Raw genomic sequence first — 18,452 nt, forward strand, 5'->3', positions numbered from 1 at the left:
AATGCCCCAATTCTATATGCCTATACTGATTATAAACATGATACTATAGAAAACATGCAACCAAAAAAAAAATTGCTTTCAGCAAAGAGTGGAACACAGCATCCTAGGCTGGGGTCCAAAGTTCTGAAATTCTGTTTTTCCAAATGACTGACAACCTACAAGACCTAAGGCATCATCTATAGAATGGTTTCATGGTCTCAGCTGTACATATATCAAACAGAGGCAACCGTAACTATCTATATTAGTGTCTGCCACATTTTCAGGTACAGTCACCTTCCCTGCAATGTCCCCCGTCCCCCTCCGGCACATTGCCACTGCTAAGTAAATTCCAGATTTCATGATGGAGCCTTTAAATCGTATTGCACAAGTTTCCCATTATCACTCCCAAGTTATCCTTGCACCAGAATAGAACTCAGAGGCACGTAGCAGAGGCTCTCTGCTATGACCATTACTCTATCAGTAGAGGCTGGATCACTGATACCTTTCCTTCTTGGTATTATGAACAGAACAAGGCACATAGTGGCGCGCCTGGTAACTGTCCCCGTCAGCAGGTTTCTCAGACCTTGAAGTGTCCTCAAAAGCTATCGTATTGATGATGCGAGGCAGGTGCTGCCAAGGGTGCTTGGAGGTAAAATCAGCTTGGTACACACAGACAGCTGATATCGACTCACTTGCTTTACGCTGCTGCTAGCAGGCTGGGAATGGCAGAGTCACGTGCAACGGAAATTGAGAGAACTGATACTAGGAGGACAAGGGCTACATCTATGACAGTGTAAAGCCGGCTTCGATCATGTCTCTCTTGCTTCAGATATATGCTGCTGGGGAGCAAGGAGCTGGGGGAGTTTGAGGAGCCAAGGACAACATGGTTGAACCAAACAGGATGTGGGAGATTCAGTACTGAATCTTCCAACACCTTTTTCTTCAGAGTAGCCATGTAAGGGAAGGGGGAGAACTTGCTAATTTAATCAGGGATCTGGAACTAGAGAAGGTGTATTGAATTCTTTTGTGCTTCTTTCCAAAAACAAACTCCCCTTCAGCTGCTTTTAGGGGAAAAAATTGTAGCCTGTATTTTTCCCTAACTGTGTCAATAGAGGCTTCAGGGAACAGTTTAGATTGAGGGAAGGGGGGGGGACGGCCCCAGCATCACCTCCCAGATCAAATTAACAGCACATCTCCCATTAAAACTACTCTGACATTAAAAAAGACATTAGGAGATCTAACCATAGATCTGTCATTCATCTTTCAGCCTGCAGCGCCTGCATTGCTAAGGAATGCTGTTCACCTTTATGTTCACCTTTATGTATGCTGTTCTCCTCTCCCTCCCTCCCTCACCCACCCACCCCAAGTTGCTTCCAAGGTATCCAAAGTCCCAGGCAAGGGGTTTCAAAATGTGACAATGTCACATTTTTGCATAGTCACATTTTTGCATAGCCAGATTTATACTCTCGCACAAAGTCATGCTCACAACTGCTGTAACTCCACCAACACCAGTATTTTCTACAGCAATTACGACACAGGCCTACTGCATGTTAGAAGGGCACATCTGCCCTTCACGCTTTACGTGTTTACTGCAGGATACTCTGCAGGAGTGAATCAGCTCTTACTGCATAAAAAAATGAAAGGGAACTCACAAGATTAACTGAAAGGCAATAATGACACAAAACAGATTGGTGCTATCATTCCCACATTCCCATAACCTAAATAATGCTAATGGTATGCCCAGAGTAGGGCATGGTTGTTTATGTGAGATTAAGACCAGAAGTCAATTATAGGTGAGGCAAAACAGGTTATAGACAGACTTTCAAAGGTAACCAATTAGGTAAGACTTTCAAAGGTAACCAATTATCATGTTTTGGATGCATTTGGGGCCTCTGGGTCAGTTCCAGGAAGCCAACAGAAGCGCATATTCTTGAACTTTTAGTTGAAAAGCGGTATATAAATAATAATAATAATATTCTTTGACCAAATGTGAACAAGAGTCTGATCTAGAGCACACAGAACTCCAGTAATAGTGTTGCTTGTCTCTCATACGATATAACATCTCAAATATCACTGCATAGTTCAGCATCTGCCCAGACTTTAGTAAGCCTGAATTCAAGGCCATCACAGCCCCATAATGGGGAACAAACCAATAATAGATCGCAGGGACTTTTGTAGCATGCAATATCATGGCTCTGAATCATAAGTCATCAGATCCTCTGATGAAATAAATTATATTTTGCAAAGAACAAACACTCTGCAACAGGAACTTTGTGTAGCGGACTGCATGCAACGGTTGGGCATTGGAACTTCCCACCCATGAATCATGCTCTGCTCTCCTCCTCATCCCATAAATAACCTAGGAGGTTGTTACATGAATTGCACAGCGACTGCTGCAGTCTGACAGGGACTGCCTTGCTCCCATCTACTCCTGCAAGAGAGATCTAGCAGTCCACTGTTGTAACCCCACCTGGCCTTCCCCATAATCTGCTGAATAAGGACAAATGCTAGTGGGCCACTGGTTTGGGCATTCAGGGGTAAGCATGTTGGCTGTGATACTGCACTACAAAATCACTGGAAGTCAGAAGCACCACTGAACTAGAACTTCCTTTTCTAGCAAATCAAAGGGTTGGGATTTATCCACATGTTAGCAAGTGTTTTTTTGTGTTGTTTTTTTTAAAAGCTTGCAAAAGTTCACTAGTTGAAACAGATGCAGACACATCAGGGCCCAATCCTATTCAACTTTCCAGTGTAGCCGTGTCAACAGTGCATGCTCTGCACCCTGCTGTGGAGGGGGAGCAGTCACATCAAGTTCCTTTACCTTGTGGCTGCACTGGCACTGGAATTTTAGGATTGGGCCCTCAGTCTTAGTCTTTCCACATCGTTCCCTTTCAAAGACAAGGTAATGGGGTTCACAGTGGTTCAGTAGGCAGACTGTGCCTCTGAACAAGCAGGAGGGAGGATGTCCCCAAAACCAGGCGTAAAGAACACAGAAGATAGAGAAGACCCAAGAATACACACTTTTACTACAAACTCTACTACACATTTCCATGCAAGTACATGAAGGCTTTGCCAAATTAAATTAGCTCACAGCCAAACTCCTTGGATTTCCTGGATCTGACTTTTCTCTGACCCTCTTTTGCTGAGTGCCAAACTCTCAGTGTGTTTGTTGTGGCCTGTGCTGGATCTTCTCTAAAAAGCTTCCTCCAGCAGTGGCGCCAAGGCAGAGAGGAAAAGGAAGCAGTGAAACTGTCTGTATTGTGTAGTAAAATCCATTGGTAGTATTGTGATACTCCTTTGGTCTGGGCATCTAAATATAGCATCCGAATTCATTACTGCTCCTGCTGCTGGGCTTGGTTCTAGATGAGCCAGGATGCTTTTGATAAGACTCTCATGTCCCCGGCAATAATGCAGAATGGAATATAAACAGATATATGCAAGCAGCTGGCCATGGCAAGAGTCACAAAAGGGAAAAGGAGAAGGAGTTTGTGACCCACAAAAAAGTTTTTTTCAGTAAGATTCTAAATATATATAAGCTATTATGCACACAAGCCAGAAGGGAAATTCTGAATGCACTTCCCCCGTAGGTGCCATCATATCCATTTGCAGACAGGGAATAAGCTGGAGGGTGGATTTTTTAAAAAGATAATTTAATATAACATGGCTTTTTAAAAACAAACAAAATCAGATCTAAACAAAATTTTAAAAAGCACTAAGTGTCTCTTTAAAATAAAATAATCTGGATTACAATGAAATTGGAATATTTAACAAAAGCCTACTCTAAAGACTATTTCTATGCATGAAAAAGAACCATGGTAAAAAAATACACTTCTTCTTAGGTTAAGAATTATAAAGGACATAAGAAGTCAGGCATTGTGCTTTTTGTCTGTGGGCTTTGCATCAGGCCCGAAGACTAGCAAGTCATCCAAGATCTGAGGATCCAGAAGATGACACCCTGTAAACCACCAGGATCATCCATGTAGCCCAGATGGCTGACCTTGCACTACTTCTTTTTGCCCTCCAACTACCTAAGCTCCACAATATGTTCAGTTCTCAAATGGCATATGAATATTTATGACTCTGCTAGTCAAAGAGCCTGGACATGTGCTTTCTGTCTCACGAAGAAACATTTTGCTGCCCGGTAACTGCCAGCCCTTGCTTATGGACACTTGCAGCCCAGTTCCACACATACATGTTCATTTTGCTCAGTGAGACTTACTTCCAAACAAGTATTATTATTATTATTATTATTAACAGTATTTATATACCGCTTTTCAACTAAAAGTTCACAAAGCGGTTTACAGAGAAAAATCAATGGCTCCCTGTCCCAAAAGGGCTCACAATCTAAAAAGATGCAAATGAATACCAGCAGACAGCCACTAGAACAGACAGTGCTGGGGTGAGGTGGGCCAGTTACTCTCCCCCTGCTAAAAAAAGGAGCACCCACTTGAAAAAGTGCCTCTTACCCAATTGTGTGTAAGTAATTGATCTTAACTGGCTTTCTCTGTTATTTAATTCAAATTTTAAGTAAATCTGCCTTGATGAGTTGCTCTTTAGAGGGGCAGCCAAAAGTATTTTCAGACACCTCCTTTAGGGCTCAATCCTATCCAACTTTCCAGCCTTGAAGAGGCCTCCAAGACTGCCTCCCCAACACAGGAAGCAGCGCAGACCCCATAGTTACAGCAGCACTGGCACTGGAAAATTGGACAGGATTGGGCCCTCACTCTGCAAACTGAAAGGGTTGTTTCAGTTCCTCTGTCCCAGTCCCATCCCAATTTAGAGCATAAAGTATGTAATGTCTCTCCTTCTGAAGTGCCTCCCTAGACTAAGAGTTCAGAAGCTGTTGTCATCAGAGGGTTCACTTCCTCAGATTCTGAATCATCACAAGATGAGAACTTCTACAGGAGGCTGACAAATAGTTACTGGCCCACAGTTTTTTGTTTGCTGATCTGCTTGCCTAAACAGACCTTTGCTATGCATGTTTGACAGCCTATGAAGAAGGACGACAATGAGAAGGAGAGAGGGAAAGAGAGATGCTCTATCTCCGATGGGCCACTTCACAGCTGGTCTTCACAAGCTGGTCTCACAAGCTAATCTCACAAGCAAGTGGCTATTCACAATCCTGCTCTACAGATAGGGATTCTTCCATGGGATTCCTTCCCAAGGCATGCAAGTACTGCCACAGATATGATCCAAAATAAACAAAGCTCTCATCTAGATGCCAGCCTTGACACCTTCAAAATATAACTGGGGGGGGGGTAGGATTGGGGTCCTCACTTTTTATGGATGACACTACAGAAGAAGTATGAGCTGCAGCACTATAAAAGCAGTAGGTACCGATGCATCTTTTGTCTGTCTGGGCTCTGCCACCTAGTTGTTGCCTATCCAAGGATGCACCCATAAAGCCTTTGCCCACAGGCTTCACTGTCTGAATGGAGTCAGGCCTGGATAGCATAGGGCATTTTCCAAAGGAAAAGTTACCTGCCTATTCCAGAGCACTGGGGCAATATAAAGATACACTGGGATTACAAGAAGCTGCTGTGTGGATTCGCCCTAAAAGACTAGCTGGGATTCAAAGACAAGCCACATGCATGCATGGAAGAGAGAGCTGCATACACTATGAGAATTTTGCTTCCTGTGTTCTCCCTGCTAAAGAGAAAAGCCAATTCTGAAAGCGGTTTGCTTCTTTAGTAGTGGGAAATGACTACAAAGAAATCAGTAAATGCATGTTTGCAAGACCGTGATAGTAGACTGTACAAATCCTATCTTACTGCATAACAGTAGATAAGTGGCAAAAAGCAGAGCAAAACAAGCACCTTGTAAACAGAAAAGTCAGCTCAGAGGCCATTCTCCAAGGCATGTCAGCTGGTTCTGAAAAACTCTTTCAGGCATAAATGAGTCAAAATTAGTCCCCCATCTTTCATTGACAAAGGCTTCAATCAACACATCCCAAGACATGTAGAACTGCACTGGAGAGTGTTTTTTTTTTAAGAGCACAAACAACAGACAACAATGCTTGTGAGAGAGTTGAGTATGTCATTCGTGCATTAGCTGTTCAGAAAATTGTTAACCAATCCAAACTAGCTGGAATGAGTGCAGCAGTAGCACAAGAAGCCTCATTATCCCATTAGTCACAACTGAAGAAGAAAACATCACCAGATTGTTCTGCCTGCAGGAACACCTTCACAGCACAAGTCTCACCATCCTTTCAGTAACAGAGACATGAGACAAACAGGAAGACAAGATCCCATTAACTGTAATCGAGGCGCAGTATGGTCTGCATTGTTATTGAGACAAACTTGGAATGACATAATTCCATAATTCTTTTTTAATGCAGTGTGCAGCTTTCATGCTTGTGTAGAAAATCTTGGAAAGAGGTAGACATTGTGTGACTGGAAAAAACTGCAAAACCACAACAGGACTTCAATGAGTGACCAATGACCAGTGCGTGTGCTTCACTATCCTCCATTACTCTATTTCAGGGGTGCCTAAACCCCAGCCCTGAGGCCACTTGCAGCCCTCAAGGCCTCTCAATGCAGCTCTCAGAAAGCCCCCAGTCTCCAATGAGCCTCTGGCCCTCCGGAGATTTGTTGGAGCCTGCACTGGCCCGACGCAACTGCTCTCAGCGTGAGGGTGACTGTTTGACCTCTCGCATGAGCTGTGGGATGAGGGCTTCCTCCACTGCTTGCTGTTTCACAGCAAAGGAAAGGTTGGCCTTGCTTTGTGCAAGGCCTTTTATAGGCCTTGAGCTATTGCAAGACCTTCATTCATTCATATAAGTTCATCTTTAACATATTCATTTATGTAAACTTATGTAAATTTATTCCAATTTTAAATGTAAATTAATTCTTTTTCCCTCTGGCCCCCAACACAGTGTCAGAGAGATGATGTGGCCCTGCTGCCAAAAACTTTGGACACCCCTGCTCTATATTACTTTCCTGTATTTATCAGTCCCTAACAACATGTTTACTCAGAAGTACAACATGCCAAGTCCAATGGGCTTAGTCTAAGGTAAATGCCCATGGAAATGCAGCCTAAGTGATCTTTGGTGATCTTCTGGGCACAAGTCTCTAAGCTTGTATCTTACTTCACTTCATGCCCTTCTTGTCCTCTGCCCCTGAAGTCCGCTTTCAAGACTTACAGGGTGGACAGTGGATATGTTAATAATAAGACCACCCTCTATACAGATCTCACCCACAGCTTGCTGAAAAAGTGCTTGTGTTTGGTGAGAAAAAGCCATCATATGAATTGGCTCTAAGACAGCAAAGACAGGGCACATGTATTGCAGTCTATTGCTGAAACTGCCCTGCACAGTGAACAAAACATGGATCACATGAGCATGGAGGCAATATTTATGGAGACCTTTTTCCTCTTATTAAGGAATGTACCAGTGACATGCATTCAGGGAAGGCAAGGGAGGCAGAGCCTCACCTAAACCAGCAAGAAAAAAAAGAACCACAACATGTTTTTTAAAAGTTCCTTTTCCCTTTCCAAAGCTGCTCTTCTCTACTCAGCTCAATCCATTTAAGGCAACACACACAGACAAAAACATGGAGGGAGAGCCAGGGAGGTGGACTTAGACTTGAAAGATCCACATTCGAATCCCCCATTCGAAGCCATTTGAATCCCCCATTCCCCCTGTTCGAAGCCACGAAGCTTCCTGGGTGACCTTGGGCTTTCTCTCAGCCTCACCTACCTCACAGGGTTGTTGTAAGGAGGAGAGCAGCTGTGTGCACCACTCTGAGCTCTTTGGAGGAAGGGCGGTATAAAAATGAAAAATAAATTAGAGCTGCCATCTCAGTCACTATGGTGGCTTGCAGGAATGCCTGTTCGAGGACAGACACCAAGAGCTGATTCCATTTGCCCAGTAATAAAAAAGACAGTGCTTTTGTCAGCAGTCTCTTGGAAAGCACTAGGAAGACTTGTCTCCAGCAGGTTAGGCTACATTCACAGCTAGCGTCAAAGGAAAAAAAAAAAAAGCAGTGCGGCTGGCTAGCCAATTAAAAAACAGCAGGATGCTTGCATCATTAAGCTCTGGGGAAGCAGTAGGAAGAGTTGCTTCTCTTCTGCTTAAAAAAAAAAAACCCATGAAGAAAAGCAGGGGGTCTGCACAATGGACCAGCTCTTAGACTAAAACAGCAGTCACCAAATTCACAACCGCTGTACATGGAAAAGTATGCTCCAGAGACGGAGTTTTATTTATTTATTTATTTCCGGGGGTTCAAAGACTGAGCTTAAGGCAGGAGAGTGAGTGTGTTGCCTCCCCTGGCCTGGAGCTCACTGCACGTCTCTGGAATGTGGTATGAGCGGTCCCTAGCTACCTACCCTGAAAGCCTCAAAGTTTTGTTCTGTGTCTCTACTGACCCCCCTATCCTACCTCTTTTCTTTCAGAGCTTTGTTAGCTTAGCATGTTTCAGAAATGAGAAGCTCTGATAAAAATAGTCAATTTAAGCATGTTAAACATCCACCTAGAGTAGCGCTTTCAAAATGTTCTAACTTTGAGGAACCCTTTCCATGTCAGTTTGTTTGCTCAGGAATCACTAAGCGCTGCGGAGGATTCTGGGCCATGTTCGAGGGTGCTCACTCAATTCACAAGGATCTGCGGGGCTTCACCATGGTGCCATTCTAAGTACAATCTAGAATCTACAGCTGCACACTACAGAGAAAGATTGGGAGTTGTGGACGAACTGCCCATCAGCAAAACTTGTGTGCCACTATGAAATGTCTCACTGGGCTATAAATAGGGCTATAGGTCAGTGGCAGAATACATGCAGATGGTCCCAGGCTGATTCATTAGCAGCTGGGAAAGACCCTTGTTTGAAACCCTGGAGAACCACTGCCAGTCAGTATAGACAATACTGACCTAGATGGATGAATGGCCCAATTTGGTATGAAGCATGTTCCTAATGCCAGGGTTCCCTAGAACACAGTTTGAAAACCACTGATCTGACAGTACTGATTGTTAGTGCCAACTGCCCACTGTGTCCTCAGAACAAAAAAGGGGTGAAAAGGGTTCACCAATCGTGTCTTTGATTTCTTATTTGCAGGGGAAAATCAGAGCTCCATTTTGCAGGATCTTGCATCCTATGAATAGCAGTGATTTTCATTAGAAGATTAATGTATACCCCCAGCTGCTTCACTGCAGTCCCGAACGCCCACTTAGAGTTCAGCTTTGACACACAGGGCTAAGAGAGAAAGAATTCGCAACTCTCTGCTAAATTGTGCAAAGTTCTTAAGAGAAAAGACACTCTAACAGGACGCTTAACCCCCAAACACACAAAAACGCTACAAGGGCACCATCTTCCAGTGACATGACATCTACTTATTAGGAGGTGTTTCCTTTGTATTTGTTCCAATTATCAGAACCACTCTGGATACAGGCTCTGGTGTCAGGAGAAGAAAAGGATGGGAATAAAAGGGGGTGAGTCCACAGAGAAGCTTCAGCTGAAGCCTTGGAATGATCTTCAGCATTGTTTTGGCAAGACAATGTACATAATAAATCAAAAACTATTGAACGCAGATAATTGTGCTAATTGCATGCACAAATCACTTGGCTTGTTCCTTGCCACTTGCTTGCGGCCAGTGTCACTGAACCCACTTCAGCCAGCAATCTCCAAGATGAATAGGAAAGGAATGGAGCATGATTTTATTGTCTAGTAAGGTGGAAAGGGGGAGGAGGGAGGCGCTAAGCTCCCTGGCACTACTGGCTGTTGCTCAGATGTATGAGAAGGGCACACTGCATAGTGTCACTGGTGCCTGATGCTGGTACTCTTGCCAAGCGCTCTAGCTGCTGGTATGGGGAATAGAAACAGTGGTCTGAAGTAAGACACAGCATCAAGCAGCAGTACATGCACAGGCTTACATCAAGGTGCTCAAACACCAGTGATTTAATTAAATTATGGAAAAATATGTTACAATAGATTTACCCTAGAAAGCCCATGATGATGCTTCAAAATCTTTCCGGAAACACTGTCATCAAAGGATCTTCCATATCAGGATGGGATAAAAGCTGGGATCATTCTTTTAGCTGCTGCATGAAAACACTCCTGAGTCTGCTGTAGCCACTCTCTCCTATCAACCGAGCACACTTTGAGCTCTCCCCTGTTTAGCTTAGCAGGAGGCGCATTCCATAATAAACGCTGTACCAAACCCCAGAAGGGAGGCTATATCAGTTGTGCAAATAGCCCAAACTAGCACAGAGCCTCTATTAATCTGGATCACCCCTTTACTGCCACCGTTAGAGCTCTGGAAAAATGCAGCTGGCAGAATGAACCTAAGCCTATAGTCAAAACCCAATGTACTGTCTAGTTCAGAGAAATTTAGACATCTGAAGTGCACAAATAAGACTGATACTTTTTCAAAGCAGTAAATCAGTGTTGAGAGACAGTACACACACTCTCTCTCTCTGGGATACTGGAAACATAACTCCCTTGTTGTAACACCCCTTTACCAGGTTCGCTGATTTCCTGTCTGTTTCTGAGCTCAAATCAGTGCCATCCAGGGTCTTTCACCTTTTCCCATAACTACTTGCCCAAGCAATAAGATATGGTGGAGAGGTACTCCACCACGTCCCACCAACATCTGAGATATATTTGACCAAGATGCAGGAGAGAGCCTTCTATGTTGCCACAGCACATTTGGTAATTTCCTCCTTAAGGGGATTCAATTCTCCCCCTTTTTGATGATCTTCCATAAACAGGATTGTGGAAGTGTAATTGTTTTGCTAGCCTCCTAACCTGTTGGGAACTTAATAAGATGCTTTCACAATGCTGCCAATTTGTTGGGTTTTGTTGTGCTGTTACCTTCTTTTTATTACAGAAAGAGCCTTATTGTTTATTATAGTAAAAGCTGCATTATCTGGCATGCACAAGGCATAGCGGTTGCCCCAATGTGTCACACAAAGAAGATTTCTCTCCAAAAGCCTCCTTCACACTTACTACCTCACAGGGCTCCCTCTGTGCTGCCACTCAAGGTTTTACCATGATGCTCTAGGAATGGAGATGTTTCCTTTGTCTCCATTCCTAGACCGCCCTGGTGGAATGTGGTCTGTACCGTATTTGGCTTCTTCAAGATGGGCTTGTTCAAAATTTGCCCATAAATAGATTGGCCTAAAAGGGAGCCACATGTGTGTCCACAGCTGTGCCCTGTATTTGTAGGTAGTGTTTGGGGTAAATGTATTAATAGTACGCATTACATTCTCATAATAGAGCAAATCTTTTGCACAAATAATCTTTTGCCATGCTAAAGCCTACAAAATTGGCAGGTGGGTTTTTCTGAAATGATAATAAGCCCGCTCAGTCATTGTCAACCCTTCTAGCCTTTCTGAAAGTTGAACAATGGGAGACAGACCCATCCTTCCTGGTCTCTGCAGGAAGCCTGCAGCTACTGAGGTTCCCTCAATCTCTCTAAAAACGGTGCATTAACAAAGAAATGCCCAAGCAAGTATTAATTAAAACATGCAAGATTTCCGGACATGGCACTATATGCAACAGGGATCAAAGGGGGTCAACAATTACTGACCCTATCTAATCTATGGGGTGGCCCCTTCCAACAGGAAGAGATTTACATGTAGAAGGCACAATACAAGGTTGGAATTCTTGAATGCCATGCAGCACTAGATCTCAAGGAGAACTGAAAAAGCTATACATTATAGATGCCTATCACAAGCTCATGTGACTTGGAGATTAATTACAAGCAGTGTTCAGTGCCAAGGCTCAGGTTCTAGGAAAGTCTCTGAAGAAAAAAATGCTGGGAAGGGCCAAACAAAGGAACAGCTTCCTGAATGAGCCCTTGCACAACACCATCATTACAGTAATTCACATGTGCCAGGGACTGGTCCCCTGAAGCAATGAAAGGGAAATTCCCAAGCCTCACATTACTCCATGTCTTCACTTGCAATGAACATGTAGAGGGAAAAGGGTGTGGGACATTTGTTTATTAAGTCAGGGAAGGGAAGCATTCTATGAATTTCCCATATTTAAATATTTGTTATCTGGTCACTGTTAATCTGAGTTAATCCAGTTACTAGCACCACTTCAGTTTTTCTTCCCAGTGAACTTCCTTGTTGATCTCCAGGATTCCCTACTTCTTTGTATTCCCCATCTCATAATCTGCTACAGCATCTCTGCACCACTATAACAATCAAACCTATACCTCCTACTCATCCCCCAAACACAAACAGCTTAATCTACAACAAAAAGAGAGGCACCAGAACCTGGGAGACTTATAGATGTAGTGAGACACAAGATTTTGTGGGCCAGAAGTCACCTAAATGGGTAGGTATATCCTGAACATTGTTCCCTCTAAGGTGTGAGGTTGAACAGGCCATGCACCTTCCTGCTGAGTTCCGTGCAGTACGCTTAGCAAACTGGAAGGTTGGGGATGAAGTAGCTATGTCAGGGCCCAATTTTCCAGTTCTGGTGCAGCAGTGCCACTGGGACATGCACTGCTTCCTGTGGTGGGGAGGCAGTCATGGAAGCCTTCTCAAAGTAAGGGAAAATTTGTTCTGTTATCTCAGGGCTGCATTGTGGTTGCACTGGTGCTGGAAAGTTGGATAGGATTGGGCCCTCAGTCTGCTGCAGGGAAAACCAACAAATAACCTGGTGGCACTTTAAAGACTAACAAAGTATTGTGGCATAAGCTTTGGTGGGTCAGAAATCAGATGCAAGAACTACTACCTTCTTGCTGCCATGTGTGCATGGTAAAGAGGATGCAAGTGGTGGTGTTGCAAAGGAGGTCAGAAGGTCCAGTAGTGCAAAAGAGACGTGTGAAATGTTCCTGTGCAGAGCACATATGAAAAACAGTCAAAAGAGGACAATGTCCAACCAGAGTGGGCATGTCCAGCTCCCAATGGGGGATGAATTTGCAATAAGGCAAATAGTGTACATAATCACTTAAAGGGGTACATTTACTTTTGTAGTGAGCTAGCCACACACACTTTCTACTGAGCCCAAATCTGATAGTGTCAAATCTGCAAATCCTGTAATTCCTCTTTCTTGGCTTCACAATGAAGTGAGAGGAAACCATCCTCTTACAGGATGCACAGCAGATACTTTATGATGCACATGCTGAGAGCTTTCAGCTAAGAGCCACAGATGATGACAAGTGGTGTTTTGTGACTTACTTTGTTGGAACTGTAGTAAGTGTCTGCTAGGACAGGGTATTCATCTGGTGTTGTCAGCGTGAGTTTTTAGCTTTCCCAAGTGAGGACTGAAATTTTCTAAGCATGCCCAATATAAATCTTACATGTGCTTGTCCATGTGAGAAGTACTGAAAGAAATGTTCGGCTGTAGACAATGGAGCACATGCCATGCTTTGGAACTCTGTACGTATGTCGAACAGTCAAGTGGTTTCCAGTATAAACATTATATGCCCCAACCCATTGAAATCCTGAGGAAGTATTGTTCTACGTCAGCCATCAGTATGTTACTATACTGGAGAGCTTTGTGGGTCCTGGCAATACTGTCTTGAAAAAACAAGCTATTCCCTAATCTGAAACAGTTGTACACAAAGACAAAATGGTGAAGTTCAGCAACCAGCTGTCCCAAGGCATCATCAGAAACAACATTCCTGACAGTTTGTAACTCCCTCTTATGTGGTCTTTAGAGTATCTACATTAGGGTTGTCAGAACTGTGTTTTATCGGAGGTCATCAATGAACTGCAGTTTCCTTAGGTAGCTCACAATATGCCATGGGATAGCAAGGCTGCTGGTCAGAGGCAGTCCTGGGCTTTTTTCAACCCAGAAAAAAGCCCAGTTCTGGGATTTTTTCCACCATTTCCCACTTTGCTGCTCTCTGCCCCTGACCGGGAAGCAATTACAGTGACATCATCACATCACCACAATCACTTCCGGAACAGTGCAAGGAGTTGAAGCCTCTCCCAGAGCGATTTGGCTGTGAACCATCCCCTTCTCTCCTCTGAGGAGACAAAAGATGTAGCCCAAAGCAGAGTCTGAATCGCACCTGGAGTGGTTACAACTCACTGCCACTCTGGGCTTGATTCTGGGCTGCCACCTCCTTCATAAGGAGGAGGGTATTTTCTCTTTTTTAAGGCTTCTTTCTCTTAAACAAAATTTTTTTAAAGGCAACAGGGAGGCAAGGTTGGTGGTGCCGCACCCACACGGGTGGTGCTCAGAGTATTTGCCCCCTTTCCCCCCAGGTATGCCACTGCTGCTGCTGGCCTAGGGCCTCATAATCTACGTAGTCAGGTTTCTCTAGACAGAAGTGGAGCACACCCACTAGCTATATTAAATACACCCATTAGCTGAATTTTGAATTAATTCAATTTGCATGTGATATTATCTTTTTCTACATCTTGAATGGCTCCACTAACAGGATGCCTAGTAGCGGACACAAGCAACGATATTGCTTCACTGACTCTGTATCTGGGCGCAGCACTAGGAAGAAGAAACCATGCCATTGCAAAGTTGACAACAAAAAGAAAGACTCTCTCAGGTTACCCTGAACCCGATCGTGCATATCGGTTGATCCTTACTGTGCAGATAGGCCTTTCATAGTGGGCTTCACAGTGAGCATAAGTCTTGCCATGGAGGCCAGCCTTTCCTGTGATGTGGATTCTTACATCTGTTAATGCTGTTCAGTGACTAGGGCAGATTATGCCCATGGATCTTTCAGGAGACTGTGCCAGCTCAAGAAGCTCTAGGCCTCAAAGATACAGCTTAAGTATTACAGTACAGCAAATTTCACAGCCACCCCAGAACCCGACAATCTCTTTTAGCTCAGCAAGAACCACCTACTCTATAAATCAAAGAAGACTGCACAAATGAACCGCCAGTGCTGAACAAACATACCATAACAGCATGCAATACCAGAGCTAATCTGCTTGGGAACACTAGCTGTATAAGGGAGGTAGGGGGCCAGATAAACTCTGAATTCTGCAGGGCAGAGGACGGGCATGATATTTCATGAAGAAAATGATGTTAACAAAGGGTAGGGCTTCATTCCTTTAAGGCAAAGTACTTCTCATTTAGGAATCGGAGAAGCTGAATTCATGAGCCTTTGTGAGGGCTTGCCGTGGACCTTGTGAAACAAAATGCTGGCAAGCTCTTTATTTCAAACATTGTCTATTTCTTTATTGTCTAACTGCAGTTAACAGACAAGCACAACAAAAGTTTTGAAGGTGAAGAAGATCATGAAGGCCCTTGGCTGGATTTCTAGGTACACCTGGTCTGGAAAGTGGTGGCCCTTTTAACGCAAGCAGAATCAAAGCTACCTGAATCTGGTGTTGGTGGATAGTGGCTCAGCAGGAGGACAAAGCAAATGCAGCTGTGATACAGTAGGGCAGCAATTTTCAACCACTGTGCCGTGGCACACTGGTGTGCCGCGAGTGGTCCACAAGAGTGCCACAGGAATATGGGGAAAGGTCATTTATTATTAGGGCCAAAGGGGGATGTGAGCGCCCACTGGCAGCATCGTGTGCCTTGTCAATTGTAAAAAACCTGATGGTGTGCCTTGACAATTTTAGTGCCTTGTCAATGCGCTATGAGATGAAAAGGGTTGAAAATCACTGCAGTTGGGAGATATGCAGCATAGTCATACAGCCCATTGAGTTCAATGCAATTTATTCCCAGATGCATGTGTGCAGGAGTGTCTCTTTAGGCCACTACTAGATTAAATTATCCAACATGCAGAAGAAGCATTCCAGAATGTCATTTATGTTTGTTGCATGTACTCAAGATAGCATAACACGGATTAATGATCATTCTATCACTCTGACCAACCTAAGATACACACAACTGTGGTGATCGAGGAGTTGTCAAAGTGGGGTCTTTCCCATCACTGCAATGCATTTTTTGAAGAATCAGCTGGATCAACTAATCTGCATTAATGATTTTGAATAAAACTCTAGGGGTGGCTGATTCTAGATTAATTAACAGAGAGTATGTCTATAAGAAGATGCTCTTGTATACATTGCGCTGGGAAAATGGAACTGGGATTCAAAATATAGGAGTGTGTTTGCTCAGAACAGGACTCCAGCTACTGACAGGTTGCCCCATTGACCATTTGAGATATACAAAAGGCCTTTGCTAAATTTCACAGACAGTGAGAAACAAAAATGCATGCCCTCTCTCTGAGAAAGTTATTCAGAAAGTGATACATTCAAAAGATGGCTGTGCAAATTCAAGCAAAGAGGAAGGGCAAGGTAGGGTGGGTAAAAGAAAAGGGAAAGCTGTTACTCATCTCTTAAAGATATGGGCCTGAATCCAGCAAACAAGTTACACATACAAAACAGCTTCTGTACATGGGTTCCTTTGCTGGATTAGTAACTCACATGCAGAACTGATACACATCTATACTGCAAAGTTTATTTGGCTGCAAGGCACCCATTATAGTTACCATTCGCATGGTACAGTGAAGATGAAAGTGTGCCTTCCCATAAGCATTGTAATTTTGATGGAAATATGCATCCTCAGGTATTGTCTCCATGCATGTTCATTACTGCAGATTATTACACAGTATCTTCATTGAAGCTATTGTCTCCATTATGGCTCCTCACTGGTAAGAAGGCAGAGGCTACACTCATACATAATCACAAACCATGCCTCTTTATGGCAATATGGCAAACTATGCCACATTATGAGAATGTGTCGTAGTAAGCCTTGGGCTCGTGCACATCCTCCCTTCTTCACATGAGAGAGGAGGAAATTTAAAGTTTCTGGTTAATGGTTGGCAACCTTCAGTCTCGAAAGACTATGGTACAAGCCTACAGCACCCAGTATTCCCAGGCGGTCTCCCATCCAAGTACTAACCAGGCCTGACCCTGCTTAGCTTCCAAGATCAGACGAGATTGGGCATGTGCAGGGTAACAGTTGCTGTCACAGTTTCTGGTTATAATTTGTAACAACCACAGTTTTCCATACCATCCAAACACAGGAAATAGGAGTTTGTGCAATTCAGATTTACGTAACCAACCCTGAAATAAAGTCAGGATTTGATCCAGGTATGTGGTGGGAAAAAACCTAGCTTTCACTTTTCTCCCTTGCACACTAATCAGGGAAGGGGATGCATCAGCCTGAGATTCTCTATGGCAAATTCTCATAACTGCAAAACATGGCTTGCCATTGTAAATGGATGCAACCACTATGGCCAGTCAGCCAAATCAACACTTACTCATTTCCAATACAAAAGGGGGGGTGGTCTTCAGAGTATTTGTCAGAGCTTTCACTAGCTAAAAACTGTGCATGGGACCAGCACTAGGCACACAGGGGTTCCACTGGACACCTTTGTCAGTTATCATTGCCAAAGAAAACTCACTCTTTTCATCAAGCTGTAGTATACACATATAGCAGGTTACATTTTCATTCAAAGCTACTACAGAACTCTGAGCAAAAATTGGCTGACCTCTTCCTTCTTTACTGGAGCAATGGGTTAAAACAGGTTAAAATAGGGAACACTGCTGAGAATTAGCAGCGAACTCTGCACTTTTCAGCTGCAAAACTCTGGGTGGGAAGAAGCTCCACTGAATGTTTAAAACAAACACTTCGTCGCTCTTGGCATGGAGTCCCATTGAGGGAGGACCAAGGAGGATGGGAACTCTAGGCACACTCCCTCAGAGTGCCAGCACTTTCAGCACATTGGTTCAATTTAGGACACCTGCTACACTAGAGGACAGAGGAACCTTGTGATCTAATTGGCCGATTGTGAGTCCTGTTGCTATCCCATGGTGACATCTTTGCTCTGAATATTCTTGCCTTGTGACTCCGACTTCAGCCAACTAACAGATATGCCAGAGTTACACACACAGACGGCAAACCTGCATCTGACCACATGGCCGGATGAAAGGAGAACGGAGAGTGGGGAATGAGAAAAAGCAAGAAGAAAAGGGAAGACAACCAACGTATGAGTCTGCAACAGAAGTATCTGAAGTTTAACCAATTCTGTCCCATTGAATTCTTGAGAATGAAGCATGTGCTGAACTCTCCTGCTGAACTGAATGGAACTTAACACCATTTAACTTTGGTTGGAGTGCAGCCATCATCATAAAACATATTCCCCTTTGAATATCAGCAACAACCAAGCTTCAAACATAAGCAGTTCTGAAAATCATCAAACAGTCCAGTTTACTGCTTGTGTTTAAGAGGGCTTAATAAATGAATGGGCATTCAGCAAAGGACCAACAGCAAAATCTGCTTTGCTGGGAAGGGAACATACATTTGGCTTTGCACATAGCAGAAAAACAAGTGGGTGCATGTTTCTGTATTGCACCACATTAACCAGAAGCAGAATTCATGCAACTCTCTCCTCTCACAAATGGGGAGATGCATGAGCTCTATACATATCTGGAGCCCTGTTTCCTGCAAGAGCGATAAATAACTTCACTTTTTGGACAAGACAATACATGATGACAGCAAGAAGCATCAGTCACTGGTGCGTTTGATTCACAGCCACATGGCATAAAAATGTTGACGAGCTCTATGATTCAGTACTGAGAAAAAGAAAAAAAATAGATTGCA

General features: G+C 43.7%; 1 protein-coding gene and 1 pseudogene across 1 annotated transcript in view; both read right to left on the reverse strand.

Annotated features, from left to right (window-relative positions):
- The window catches only part of PPARGC1B (PPARG coactivator 1 beta), a 136,823-nt gene that overhangs the window by 84,033 nt on the left and 34,338 nt on the right, over nt 1-18,452 (reverse strand). The window lies entirely within an intron of this gene.
- On the reverse strand, nt 16,700-16,816 carry LOC136643335 (5S ribosomal RNA; annotated as a pseudogene).

This window comes from Tiliqua scincoides, chromosome 2 (genome assembly GCF_035046505.1).
Source record: "Tiliqua scincoides isolate rTilSci1 chromosome 2, rTilSci1.hap2, whole genome shotgun sequence".
Lineage (NCBI taxonomy): Eukaryota > Metazoa > Chordata > Lepidosauria > Squamata > Scincidae > Tiliqua > Tiliqua scincoides.